At 40.1% G+C, this 15,259-nt stretch overlaps 1 long non-coding RNA gene across 1 annotated transcript; it reads right to left on the bottom strand.

The window, feature by feature from the left end:
- Nucleotides 1–208: 208 nt before the first annotated feature.
- Nucleotides 209–13,277, bottom strand: LOC121556104. The gene is made up of 3 exons (XR_005998081.1): nucleotides 13,209–13,277; nucleotides 12,564–12,677; nucleotides 209–670 (listed from the first exon to the last, which is right to left on the bottom strand). It is a non-coding gene; the product is annotated as an uncharacterized LOC121556104 (long non-coding RNA).
- Between the last annotated feature and the right edge of the window lie 1,982 nt (nucleotides 13,278–15,259).

Genomic DNA, 15,259 nt, shown 5'->3' with positions numbered 1-15,259 from the left:
ATTGCAACGGGTGTGGCTGAAATAGCCAAATCCACTAATCTGAAGGGGTGTCCACATACTTTCGGCCATGTAGTGTATTTCAGAAAATGTGGGCATAATTAGAATGTACACAAGATCAGGACGAAGGACACCTGTTAACAGCAGGTATAAATGAGGCTTAGGTGTGGGCACCTGGTCTCCCAGCTTGGCGTACACCTGGTCTCCCAGCTTGGCGTACACCTGGTCTCCCAGCTTGGCGTACACCTGGTCTCCCAGCTTGGCGTAATACCTGGTCTCCCAGCTTGGCGTACACCTGGTCTCCCAGCTTGGCGTACACCTGGTCTCCCAGCTTGGCGTACACCTGGTCTCCCAGCTTGGCGTACACATGGTCTCCCAGCTTGGCGTACACCTGGTCTCCCAGCTTGGCGTACACCTGGTCTCCCAGCTTGGCGTACACCTGGTCTCCCAGCTTGGCGTACACCTGGTCTCCCAGCTTGGCGTACACATGGTCTCCCAGCTTGGCGTACACCTGGTCTCCCAGCTTGGCGTACACCTGGTCTCCCAGCTTGGCGTACACCTGGTCTCCCAGCTTGGCGTACACCTGGTCTCCCAGCTTGGCGTACACCTGGTTGTGGTGTGTGGTCTCTGCTTCTCCGGTGGGGTTGGCTGACGTCACAGCGATGGGACCCTCCTGCAGGGCAGAATAATGGGAAAGAATGGGAAGCATCAGTTAAGATATACAGTGACCACAAACCCTGGTCTCTGAGAGCTACAGAGGGTGAGCAGGCTTTTGTTCCAGCCCAGCACTAGGTCTATGATATACCACATTGTCTGGGTTCCTGATAGCGATGCTCTGAGGGTTAGGGGTCAGGGGTTAGGGGTCAGGGGTTAGGGTTCGTACCAGGTTGATAAGATGAGTATCTACCACACAGTCTGGGTTCCTGATAGCGATGCTCTGAGGGTTAGGGGTCAGGGGTTAGGGTTCGTACCAGGTTGATAAGATGAGTATCTACCACACAGTCTGGGTTCCTGATAGCGATGCTCTGAGGGTCAGGGGTCAGGGGTTAGGGTTCGTACCAGGTTGATAAGATGAGTATCTACCACACAGTCTGGGTTCCTGATAGCGATGCTCTGAGGGTCAGGGTCAGGGGTTAGGGTTCGTACCAGGTTGATAAGATGAGTATCTACCACACAGTCTGGGTTCCTGATAGCGATGCTCTGAGGGTTAGAGATCAGGGGTTAGGGGTCAGGGGTCAGGGTTCGTACCAGGTTGATAAGATGAGTATCTACCACACAGTCTGGGTTCCTGATAGCGATGCTCTGAGGGTTAGGGGTCAGGGGTCAGGGTTCGTACCAGGTTGATAAGATGAGTATCTACCACACAGTCTGGGTTCCTGATAGCGATGCTCTGAGGGTTAGGGGTCAGGGGTTAGGGTTCGTACCAGGTTGATAAGATGAGTATCTACCACACAGTCTGGGTTCCTGATAGCGATGCTCTGAGGGTTAGGGGTCAGGGGTTAGGGTTCGTACCAGGTTGATAAGATGAGTATCTACAGACAGGTAGAGACAGGGAGAGACAGGTAGAGACAGGTAGAGACAGGTAGAGACAGGGAGAGACAGGGAGAGACAGGTAGAGACAGGGAGAGACAGGTACATCTCCATCCACGGGCCTGGTGGAAGAATACAGGACATACTCATCACAATAGCTCACGTACATTACACTACATTACACTACACTACACTACACACACACACACACACACACACACATGCACAAAGGCACAAACGCACACACACAGTGTTAATAAGTTGATAGTGATAGATAGATAGTAATTGATAGTGATTATTAGATATTGATAGTGATAGATAGATAGTAATTGATAGTGATAGATTGATAGTAATTGATAGTGATAGATAGATAGTAATTGATAGTGATAGATAGATAGTAATTGATAGTGATAGATAGATAGTCATTGATAGTGATAGATAGATAGTCATTGATAGTGATTATTAGATATTGATAGTGATAGATAGATAGTAATTGATAGTGATAGATAGATAGTAATTGATAGTGATAGATAGATAGTCATTGATAGTGATAGATTGATAGTCATTGATGGTGATAGATAGATAGTCATCGATGGTGATAGATAGATAGTCATTGAGTAGGTAGTCTACCAGAGTAGGGTTATTATTAGTAATAAACAATATGTAGGCTACCAGAGTAGGGTTATTATGAGTAATAAAGAGTAGGTAGGCTACCAGAGTAGGGTTATTATGAGTAATAAACAGTAGGTAGGCTACCAGAGTAGGGTTATTATGAGTAATAAACAGTAGGTAGGCTACCAGAGTAGGGTTATTATGAGTAACAAACAGTAGGTAGGCTACCAGAGTAGGGTTAGGGTTATTATTAGTAATAACCAGCAGGTAGGCTACCAGAGTAGGGTTATTATTAGTAATAAACAGTAGGTAGGCTACCAGAGTAGGGTTATTATTAGTAATAACCAGCAGGTAGGCTACCAGAGTATGGTTATTATTAGTAATAAACAGCAGTTAGGCTACCAGAGTAGGGTTAGGGTTATTATTAGTAATAAACAGTAGGTAGGCTACCAGAGTAGGGTTATTATGAGTAACAAACAGTAGGTAGGCCACCAGAGTAGGGTTATTATGAGTGATAAAAAGTAGGTAGGCTACCAGAGTATGGTTATTATTAGTAATAAACAGCAGGTAGGCTACCAGAGTAGGGTTATTATGAGTAATAAACAGTAGGTAGGCTACCAGAGTAGGGTTATTATGAGTGATAAACAGCAGGTAGGTTACCAGAGTAGGGTTATTATGAGTGATAAACAGCAGGTAGGCTACCAGAGTAGGGTTATTATGAGTAATAAACAGCAGGTAGGCTACCAGAGTAGGGTTATTATGAGTAATAAACAGTAGGTAGGCTACTAGAGTAGGGTTATTATGAGTGATTAACAGCAGTTAGGCTACCAGAGTAGGGTTAGGGTTATTATTAGTAATAAACAGTAGGTAGGCTACCAGAGTAGGGTTATTATGAATAATAAACAGCAGGTAGGCTACCAGAGTAGGGTTAGAATTATTATTAGTAATAAACAGGTAGGCTACCAGAGTAGGGTTATTATGAATAATAAACAGCAGTTAGGCTACCAGAGTAGGGTTATTGTTAGTAATAAACAGTAGGTAGACTACCAGAGTAGGGTTATTATGAGTGATAAACAGTAGGTAGGCTACCAGAGTAGGGTTATTATTAGTAATAAACAGTAGGTATGCTACCAGAGTAGGGTTATTATTAGTAATAAACAGCAGGTAGGCTACCAGAGTAGGGTTATTATTAGTAATAAACAGTAGGTAGGCTACCAGAGTAGGGTTATTATTAGTAATAAACAGCAGGTAGGCTACCAGAGTAGGGTTATTATGAGTAACAAACAGTAGGTAGGCCACCAGAGTAGGGTTATTATGAGTGATAAAAAGTAGGTAGGCTACCAGAGTATGGTTATTATTAGTAATAAACAGCAGGTAGGCTACCAGAGTAGGGTTATTATGAGTAATAAACAGTAGGTAGGCTACCAGAGTAGGGTTATTATGAGTGATAAACAGCAGGTAGGTTACCAGAGTAGGGTTATTATGAGTGATAAACAGCAGGTAGGCTACCAGAGTAGGGTTATTATGAGTAATAAACAGCAGGTAGGCTACCAGAGTAGGGTTATTATGAGTAATAAACAGTAGGTAGGCTACCAGAGTAGGGTTATTATGAGTGATTAACAGCAGTTAGGCTACCAGAGTAGGGTTAGGGTTATTATTAGTAATAAACAGTAGGTAGGCTACCAGAGTAGGGTTATTATGAATAATAAACAGCAGGTAGGCTACCAGAGTAGGGTTATTATGAATAATAAACAGCAGGTAGGCTACCAGAGTAGGGTTATTATGAATAATAAACAGCAGTTAGGCTACCAGAGTAAGGTTAGGGTTATTATTAGTAATAAACAGGTAGGCTACCAGAGTAGGGTTATTATGAATAATAAACAGCAGTTAGGCTACCAGAGTAGGGTTATTGTTAGTAATAAACAGTAGGTAGACTACCAGAGTAGGGTTATTATGAGTGATAAACAGTAGGTAGGCTACCAGAGTAGGGTTATTATTAGTAATAAACAGCAGGTAGGCTACCAGAGTAGGGTTATTATTAGTAATAAACAGTAGGTAGACTACCAGAGTAGGGTTAGGGTTATTATTAGTAATAAACAGCAGGTAGGCTACCAGAGTAGGGTTATTATGAGTAACAAACAGTAGGTAGACTACCAGAGTAGGGTTATTATGAGTAATAAACAGTAGGTAGGCTACCAGAGTAGGGTTATTATGAGTGATAAACCGTAGGTAGGCTACCAGAGTAGGGGTTATTATGAGTAATAAACAGTAGGTAGGCTACCAGAGTAGGGTTATTATGAGTAATAAACAGTAGGTAGGCTACCAGATTAGGGGGTTATTATTAGTAATAAACAGTAGGTAGGCTACCAGAGTAGGGTTATGGTTATTATTAGTAATAAACAGGTAGGCTACCAGAGTAGGGTTATTATGAATAATAAACAGCAGTTAGGCTACCAGAGTAGGGTTATTGTTAGTAATAAACAGTAGGTAGACTACCAGAGTAGGGTTATTATGAGTGATAAACAGTAGGTAGGCTACCAGAGTAGGGTTATTATTAGTAATAAACAGTAGGTATGCTACCAGAGTAGGGTTATTATTAGTAATAAACAGCAGGTAGGCTACCAGAGTAGGGTTATTATTAGTAATAAACAGTAGGTAGACTACCAGAGTAGGGTTAGGGTTATTATTAGTAATAAACAGCAGGTAGGCTACCAGAGTAGGGTTATTATGAGTAACGAAACAGTAGGTAGACTACCAGAGTAGGGTTATTATGAGTAATAAACAGTAGGTAGGCTACCAGAGTAGGGTTATTATGAGTGATAAACCGTAGGTAGGCTACCAGAGTAGGGTTATTATGAGTAATAAACAGTAGGTAGGCTACCAGAGTAGGGTTATTATAAGTGATAAACAGTAGGTAGGCTACCAGAGTAGGGTTATTATGAGTGATAAACAGTAGGTAGGCTACCAGAGTAGGGTTATTATGAGTGATAAACAGTAGTTAGACTACGAGAGTAGGGTTATTATGAGTGATAAACAGCAGGTAGGCTACCAGATTAGGGTTATTATGAGTAATAAACAGTAGGTAGGCTACCAGAGTAGGGTTATTATGAGTGATAAACAGAAGGTAGGTTACCAGAGTAGGGTTATTATGAGTGATAAACAGCATGTAGGCTACCAGAGTAGGGTTATTATGAGTAATAAACAGCAGGTAGGCTCCAAGAGTAGGGTTATTGTGAGTAATAAACAGTAGGTAGGCTACCAGAGTAGGGTTATTATGAGTAATAAACAGTAGGTAGACTACCAGAGTAGGGTTATTATAAGCAATAAACAGTAGGTAGGCTACCAGAGTAGGGTTATTATTAGTAATAAACAGTAGGTAGACTACCAGAGTAGGGTTATTATGAGTAACAAACAGTAGGTAGACTACCAGAGTAGGGTTATTATGAGTAATAAACAGCAGGTAGGCTACCAGAGTAGGGTTAGGGTTATTATTAGTAATAAACAGCAGGTAGGCTACCAGAGTAGGGTTATTAATAGTAATAAACAGTAGGAATACTACCAGAGTAGGGTTATTATGAGTAATAAACAGTAGGTAGGCTACCAGAGTAGGGTTATTATGAGTAATAAACAGCAGTTAGGCTACCAGAGTAGGGTTATTATTAGTAATAAACAGTAGGTAGACTACCAGAGTAGGGTTATTATGAGTAATAAACAGTAGGTAGCCTACCAGAGTAGGGTTATTATTAGTAATAAACAGTAGGTAGGCTACCAGAGTAGGGATATTATGAGTAATAAACAGTAGGTAGACTACCAGAGTAGGGTTAGGGTTATTATTAGTAATAAACAGTAGGTAGGCTACCAGAGTAGGGTTATTATGAATAATAAACAGCAGTTAGGCTACCAGAGTAAGGTTATTATTAGTAATAAACAGGTAGGCTACCAGAGTAGGGTTATTATGAATAATAAACAGCAGTTAGGCTACCAGAGTAGGGTTATTGTTAGTAATAAACAGTAGGTAGACTACCAGAGTAGGGTTATTATGAGTGATAAACAGTGGTAGGCTACCAGAGTAGGGTTATTATTAGTAATAAACAGTAGGTAGACTACCAGAGTAGGGTTAGGGTTATTAGTAGTGATAAACAGCAGGTAGGCTACCAGAGTAGGGTTATTATGAGTAACAAACAGTAGGTAGACTACCAGAGTAGGGTTATTATGAGTAATAAACAGTAGGTAGGCTACCAGAGTAGGGTTATTATGAGTGATAAACCGTAGGTAGGCTACCAGAGTAGGGTTATTGTGAGTAATAAACAGTAGGTAGGCTACCAGAGTAGGGTTATTATGAGTAATAAACAGTAGGTAGGCTACCAGAGTAGGGGTTATTATAAGTGATAAACAGTAGGTAGGCTACCAGAGTAGGGTTATTATGAGTGATAAACAGTAGGTAGGCTACCAGAGTAGGGTTATTATGAGTGATAAACAGTAGTTAGACTACGAGATAGGGTTATTATGAGTGATAAACAGCAGGTAGGCTACCAGAGTAGGGTTATTATGAGTAATAAACAGTAGGTAGGCTACCAGAGTAGGGTTATTATGAGTGATAAACAGAAGGTAGGTTACCAGAGTAGGGTTATTATGAGTGATAAACAGCATGTAGGCTACCAGAGTAGGGTTATTATGAGTAATAAACAGCAGGTAGGCTCCAAGAGTAGGGTTATTATGAGTAATAAACAGTAGGTAGACTACCAGAGTAGGGTTATTATAAGTAATAAACAGTAGGTAGGCTACCAGAGTAGGGTTATTATTAGTAATAAACAGTAGGTAGACTACCAGAGTAGGGTTAGGGTTATTATTAGTAATAAACAGCAGGTAGGCTACCAGAGAAGGGGTTATTATGAGTAATAAACAGTAGGTAGACTACCAGAGTAGGGTTATTATTAGTAATAAACAGTAGGTAGGCTACCAGAGTAGGGTTATTATTAGTCAACAAACAGCAGGTAGGCTACCAGAGTAGGGTTAGTATGAGTGATAAACAGTAGGTAGGCTACCAGAGTAGGGTTATTATTAGTAATAAACAGTAGGTAGGCTACCAGAGTAGGGTTATTATGAGTAATAAACAGTAGGTAGGCTACCAGAGTAGGGTTATTATGAGTAATAAACAGTAGGTAGGCTACCAGAGTATGGTTAGGGTTATTATGAGTAATAAACAGTAGGTAGGCTACCAGAGTAGGGTTATTATTAGTAATAAAGAGTAGGTAGACTACCAGAGTAGGGTTAGGGTTATTATTAGTAATAAACAGCAGGTAGGCTACCAGAGTAGGGTTATTATGAGTGATAAACAGCAGGTAGGTTACCAGAGTAGGGTTATTATGAGTGATAAACAGCAGGTAGGCTACCAGAGTAGGGTTATTATGAGTAATAAACAGCAGGTAGGCTACCAGAGTAGGGTTATTATGAGTAATAAACAGTAGGTAGGCTACCAGAGTAGGGTTATTATGAGTGATTAACAGCAGTTAGGCTACCAGAGTAGGGTTAGGGTTATTATTAGTAATAAACAGTAGGTAGGCTACCAGAGTGGGGTTATTATGAATAATAAACAGCAGGTAGGCTACCAGAGTAGGGTTATTATGAATAATAAACAGCAGGTAGGCTACCAGAGTAGGGTTATTATGAATAATAAACAGCAGTTAGGCTACCAGAGTAAGGTTAGGGTTATTATTAGTAATAAACAGGTAGGCTACCAGAGTAGGGTTATTATGAATAATAAACAGCAGTTAGGCTACCAGAGTAGGGTTATTGTTAGTAATAAACAGTAGGTAGACTACCAGAGTAGGGTTATTATGAGTGATAAACAGTAGGTAGGCTACCAGAGTAGGGTTATTATTAGTAATAAACAGTAGGTATGCTACCAGAGTAGGGTTATTATTAGTAATAAACAGCAGGTAGGCTACCAGAGTAGGGTTATTATTAGTAATAAACAGTAGGTAGACTACCAGAGTAGGGTTAGGGTTATTATTAGTAATAAACAGCAGGTAGGCTACCAGAGTAGGGTTATTATGAGTAACAAACAGTAGGTAGACTACCAGAGTAGGGTTATTATGAGTAATAAACAGTAGGTAGGCTACCAGAGTAGGGTTATTATGAGTGATAAACCGTAGGTAGGCTACCAGAGTAGGGTTATTATGAGTAATAAACAGTAGGTAGGCTACCAGAGTAGGGTTATTATGAGTAATAAACAGTAGGTAGGCTACCAGATTAGGGTTATTATTAGTAATAAACAGTAGGTAGGCTACCAGAGTAGGGTTATGGTTATTATTAGTAATAAACAGGTAGGCTACCAGAGTAGGGTTATTATGAATAATAAACAGCAGTTAGGCTACCAGAGTAGGGTTATTGTTAGTAATAAACAGTAGGTAGACTACCAGAGTAGGGTTATTATGAGTGATAAACAGTAGGTAGGCTACCAGAGTAGGGTTATTATTAGTAATAAACAGTAGGTATGCTACCAGAGTAGGGTTATTATTAGTAATAAACAGCAGGTAGGCTACCAGAGTAGGGTTATTATTAGTAATAAACAGTAGGTAGACTACCAGAGTAGGGTTAGGGTTATTATTAGTAATAAACAGCAGGTAGGCTACCAGAGTAGGGTTATTATGAGTAACAAACAGTAGGTAGACTACCAGAGTAGGGTTATTATGAGTAATAAACAGTAGGTAGGCTACCAGAGTAGGGTTATTATGAGTGATAAACCGTAGGTAGGCTACCAGAGTAGGGTTATTATGAGTAATAAACAGTAGGTAGGCTACCAGAGTAGGGTTATTATAAGTGATAAACAGTAGGTAGGCTACCAGAGTAGGGTTATTATGAGTGATAAACAGTAGGTAGGCTACCAGAGTAGGGTTATTATGAGTGATAAACAGTAGTTAGACTACGAGAGTAGGGTTATTATGAGTGATAAACAGCAGGTAGGCTACCAGATTAGGGTTATTATGAGTAATAAACAGTAGGTAGGCTACCAGAGTAGGGTTATTATGAGTGATAAACAGAAGGTAGGTTACCAGAGTAGGGTTATTATGAGTGATAAACAGCATGTAGGCTACCAGAGTAGGGTTATTATGAGTAATAAACAGCAGGTAGGCTCCAAGAGTAGGGTTATTGTGAGTAATAAACAGTAGGTAGGCTACCAGAGTAGGGTTATTATGAGTAATAAACAGTAGGTAGACTACCAGAGTAGGGTTATTATAAGTAATAAACAGTAGGTAGGCTACCAGAGTAGGGTTATTATTAGTAATAAACAGTAGGTAGACTACCAGAGTAGGGTTATTATGAGTAACAAACAGTAGGTAGACTACCAGAGTAGGGTTATTATGAGTAATAAACAGCAGGTAGGCTACCAGAGTAGGGTTAGGGTTATTATTAGTAATAAACAGCAGGTAGGCTACCAGAGTAGGGTTATTAATAGTAATAAACAGTAGGAATACTACCAGAGTAGGGATAGGGTTATTATGAGTAATAAACAGTAGGTAGGCTACCAGAGTAGGGTTATTATGAGTAATAAACAGCAGTTAGGCTACCAGAGTAGGGTTATTATTAGTAATAAACAGTAGGTAGACTACCAGAGTAGGGTTATTATGAGTAATAAACAGTAGGTAGCCTACCAGAGTAGGGTTATTATTAGTAATAAACAGTAGGTAGGCTACCAGAGTAGGGATATTATGAGTAATAAACAGTAGGTAGACTACCAGAGTAGGGTTAGGGTTATTATTAGTAATAAACAGTAGGTAGGCTACCAGAGTAGGGTTATTATGAATAATAAACAGCAGTTAGGCTACCAGAGTAAGGTTATTATTAGTAATAAACAGGTAGGCTACCAGAGTAGGGTTATTATGAATAATAAACAGCAGTTAGGCTACCAGAGTAGGGTTATTGTTAGTAATAAACAGTAGGTAGACTACCAGAGTAGGGTTATTATGAGTGATAAACAGTAGGTAGGCTACCAGAGTAGGGTTATTATTAGTAATAAACAGTAGGTAGACTACCAGAGTAGGGTTAGGGTTATTATTAGTAATAAACAGCAGGTAGGCTACCAGAGTAGGGTTATTATGAGTAACAAACAGTAGGTAGACTACCAGAGTAGGGTTATTATGAGTAATAAACAGTAGGTAGGCTACCAGAGTAGGGTTATTATGAGTGATAAACCGTAGGTAGGCTACCAGAGTAGGGTTATTGTGAGTAATAAACAGTAGGTAGGCTACCAGAGTAGGGTTATTATGAGTAATAAACAGTAGGTAGGCTACCAGAGTAGGGTTATTATAAGTGATAAACAGTAGGTAGGCTACCAGAGTAGGGTTATTATGAGTGATAAACAGTAGGTAGGCTACCAGAGTAGGGTTATTATGAGTGATAAACAGTAGTTAGACTACGAGAGTAGGGTTATTATGAGTGATAAACAGCAGGTAGGCTACCAGAGTAGGGTTATTATGAGTAATAAACAGTAGGTAGGCTACCAGAGTAGGGTTATTATGAGTGATAAACAGAAGGTAGGTTACCAGAGTAGGGTTATTATGAGTGATAAACAGCATGTAGGCTACCAGAGTAGGGTTATTATGAGTAATAAACAGCAGGTAGGCTCCAAGAGTAGGGTTATTATGAGTAATAAACAGTAGGTAGACTACCAGAGTAGGGTTATTATAAGTAATAAACAGTAGGTAGGCTACCAGAGTAGGGTTATTATTAGTAATAAACAGTAGGTAGACTACCAGAGTAGGGTTAGGGTTATTATTAGTAATAAACAGCAGGTAGGCTACCAGAGAAGGGTTATTATGAGTAATAAACAGTAGGTAGACTACCAGAGTAGGGTTATTATTAGTAATAAACAGTAGGTAGGCTACCAGAGTAGGGTTATTATTAGTAATAAACAGCAGGTAGGCTACCAGAGTAGGGTTAGTATGAGTGATAAACAGTAGGTAGGCTACCAGAGTAGGGTTATTATTAGTAATAAACAGTAGGTAGGCTACCAGAGTAGGGTTATTATGAGTAATAAACAGTAGGTAGGCTACCAGAGTAGGGTTATTATGAGTAATAAACAGTAGGTAGGCTACCAGAGTATGGTTAGGGTTATTATGAGTAATAAACAGTAGGTAGGCTACCAGAGTAGGGTTATTATTAGTAATAAAGAGTAGGTAGACTACCAGAGTAGGGTTAGGGTTATTATTAGTAATAAACAGCAGGTAGGCTACCAGAGTAGGGTTATTATGAGTAACAAACAGTAGGTAGACTACCAGAGTAGGGTTATTATGAGTAATAAACAGCAGGTAGGCTACCAGAGTAGGGTTATTAATAGTAATAAACAGTAGGAATACTACCAGAGTAGGGTTATTATGAGTAATAAACAGTAGGTAGGCTACCAGAGTAGGGTTATTATGAGTAATAAACAGCAGTTAGGCTACCAGAGTAGGGTTATTATTAGTAATAAACAGTAGGTAGACTACCAGAGTAGGGTTATTATGAGTAATAAACAGTAGGTAGCCTACCAGAGTAGGGTTATTATTAGTAATAAACAGTAGGTAGGCTACCAGAGTAAGGATATTATGAGTGATAAACAGTAGGTAGGCTACCAGAGTAGGGTTATTATGAGTAATAAACAGTAGGTAGACTACCAGAGTAGGGTTATTATGAGTGATAAACAGTAGGTAGCCTACCAGAGTAGGGTTATTATTAGTAATAAACAGTAGGTAGGCTACCAGAGTGGGGATATTATGAGTGATAAACAGTAGGTAGGCTACCAGAGTAGGGTTATTATGAGTAATAAACAGTAGGTAGGCTACCAGAGTATGGTTAGGGTTATTATGAGTAATAAACAGTAGGTAGGCTACCAGAGTAGGGTTATTATTAGTAATAAACAGTAGGTAGACTACCAGAGTAGGGTTAGGGTTATTATTAGTAATAAACAGCAGGTAGGCTACCAGAGTAGGGTTATTATGAGTAACAAACAGTAGGTAGACTACCAGAGTAGGGTTATTATGAGTAATAAACAGCAGGTAGGCTACCAGAGTAGGGTTATTAATAGTAATAAACAGTAGGAATACTACCAGAGTAGGGTTATTATGAGTAATAAACAGTAGGTAGGCTACCAGAGTAGGGTTATTATGAGTAATAAACAGCAGTTAGGCTACCAGAGTAGGGTTATTATTAGTAATAAACAGTAGGTAGACTACCAGAGTAGGGTTATTATGAGTAATAAACAGTAGGTAGCCTACCAGAGTAGGGTTATTATTAGTAATAAACCATAGGTAGGCTACCAGAGTAGGGATATTATGAGTGATAAACAGTAGGTAGGCTACCAGAGTAGGGTTATTATGAGTAATAAACAGTAGGGAGACTACCAGAGTAGGGTTATTATGAGTGATAAACAGTAGGTAGGCTACCAGAGTTGGCCAAGAGGGCTGTGATGATCAGCAGCAGCACCCCCAGTGCAGTATGGAGGATGAGGCATTTTACAGGAGAGCTGCCATAGCTATTCACCAGCAGCATTAGATCATCTGCAGGGTTCAACAACAACAGGTCAGAGAATATTGTTTGACAAGAAGCAATGAACACTTCTCCATATTCGTCCTCTATTGGCCAAGTTTCTGTACTGCAACATGACCTATGCACCTGACCAATTTCACTCTCATTAAGTCTATCTTGAGAAACACACAAATGAAATAATAAGCGAATTAATGAAAAGCCTGCATTCATGTATAATATAATACATATCATATAAACCTTCTCGCAAATGTTTTGTGATCACAATATTTTATATGAGACCTATTAGGATAATTAAAACAAAGAGAAAATAAGATAACAAATAAAAGATAGCACTCCTTTTTGTATTGAATATGCTTTGATTATCCGTTTTTATGATCATCTTCTCATAGCTCAATAACCTCAATAAACTCCCTGCCTGTTTCATTACAATACATTTGTTTTACAATGTATTTCGATAGCAAATTCCTAATTCTTTAGAAGGTGTTAGGCTATATAAAAAGTCATGGAAATAGAACCGATCAGAAATCAGAATGTTCTCTTACGGCCGGAGATCCTGAGGATTCCCACGGAGAAATAAAGCGACTCCGTCTCCGGCTCAGCCAACCCCGGAGCAGCTGATGCCCGCTCCGCAGAGCACTCCGAGGTTATACGGTCCGGTGGTGGAACGTCATTCTCTCTTCATGTTACAGGACACGACCAGAGTAGAGTTGGGAAAGTTATCTCAACAATAACAACGTGACGAAAACAGGTGCTTTTTTTTATCACAACTGATCAGGAAATTCTGCTCTGTGAAAGGACTTGGATTTTCTGCTGTAAGTGATCCGTTGTAAAGGGGATGATGGTGGAAGAATAACGCGAACGTTTAGCAACTCAAAGGTTGCGAGTTCGAATGTCATCACGGACAACTGTAGAATTTGTGCTAATTAGCAACTTTTCAACTACTTACTACTGTAAATGATCTTCTAACCCATCCAAGCTTGCCATTGAATAGCTATGTGTCTGCATCCTTATGTAGGGGCGGCAGGTAGCTTAGTGGTTAAGAGCGTTGTGCCAGTAACCGAAAGGTCGCTGGTTCTAATCCCCGAGCCGACTAGGTGAAAAATCTGTCCTTGAGCAAGGCACTTAACCCTAATTGCTCCTGTAAGTCGCTCTGGATAAGAGCGTCTGCTAAAATGGGAATGTATGTTCAGTTGAAGTCAGATGTTTACATACACTGTAGCCAAATATATTTAAACTCAGTTTTTCACAATTCCTGACATTTAATCCCAGTAAAAAATGCCCTGTTTTAGGTCAGTTAGGATCACCACTTTATTTTGAGAATGTGAAATGTCAGAACAATAGTAGAGAGAATGATTTATTTCAGCTTTTATTTCTTTCATCACGTTCCCAGTGGGACAGAAGTTTACATACACTCAATTAGTATTTGGTAGCATTGCCTTTAAATTGTTTAACTTGGGTCAAACGTTTCGGGTAGCCTTCCACAAGCTTCCCACAATAAATTGGGTGAATTTTGGCCCATTCCTCCTGACAGAGCTGGTGTAACTGAGTCAGGTTTGTAGGCCTCCTTGCTCGCACACAATCCCACTCGCACTTGACTTTCTCCCCTACTAGTACTGACTATGCCTGAGATATGACCCAGCTAGCTGACTATGACTGAGATATGACCCACCTAGCTGACTATGACTGAGAAATGACCCACCTAGCTGACTATGACTGAGATATGACCCACCTAGCTGACTATAACTGAGATATGACCCACCTAGCTGACTATAACTGAGATATGACCCACCTAGCTGACTATAACTGAGATATGACCCACCTAGCTGACTATGACTGAGAAATGACCCACCTAGCTGACTATGACTGAGATATACCCACCTAGCTGACTATAACTGAGATATGACCCACCTAGCTGACTATAACTGAGATATGCACCCACCTAGCTGACTATAACTGAGATATGACCCACCTAGCTGACTATGACTGAGATATGACCCACCTAGCTGACTATAACTGAGATATGACCCACCTAGCTGACTATAACTGAGATATGACCCACCTAGCTGACTATAACTGAGATATGTGACCCACCTAGCTGACTATAACTGAGATATGACCCACCTAGCTGACTATGACTGAGATATGACCCACCTAGCTGACTATAACTGAGATATGACCCACCTAGCTGACTATAACTGAGATATGACCCACCTAGCTGACTATAACTGAGATTTGACCCACCTAGCTGACTATAACTGAGATATGACCCACCTAGCTGACTATAACTGAGATATGACCCACCTAGCTGACTATAACTGAGATATGACCCACCTAGCTGACTATAACTGAGATATGACCCACCTAGCTGACTATAACTGAGATATGACCCACCTAGCTGACTATAACTGAGATATGACCCACCTAGCTGACTATAACTGAGATATGACCCACCTAGCTGACTATGACTGAGATATGACCCACCTAGCTGACTATAACTGAGATATGTGGACCCACCTAGCTGACTATAACTGAGATATGACCCACCCTAGCTGACTATAACTGAGATATGTTGACCCACCTAGCTGACTATAAC

The sequence above is a fragment of the Coregonus clupeaformis genome, unplaced genomic scaffold (genome assembly GCF_020615455.1).
Source record: "Coregonus clupeaformis isolate EN_2021a unplaced genomic scaffold, ASM2061545v1 scaf0015, whole genome shotgun sequence".
Taxonomy (NCBI): Eukaryota; Metazoa; Chordata; class Actinopteri; order Salmoniformes; family Salmonidae; genus Coregonus; species Coregonus clupeaformis.
Note: the sequence above shows the minus strand (reverse complement) of the source record. Positions and strands in the feature narration are given on the sequence as shown.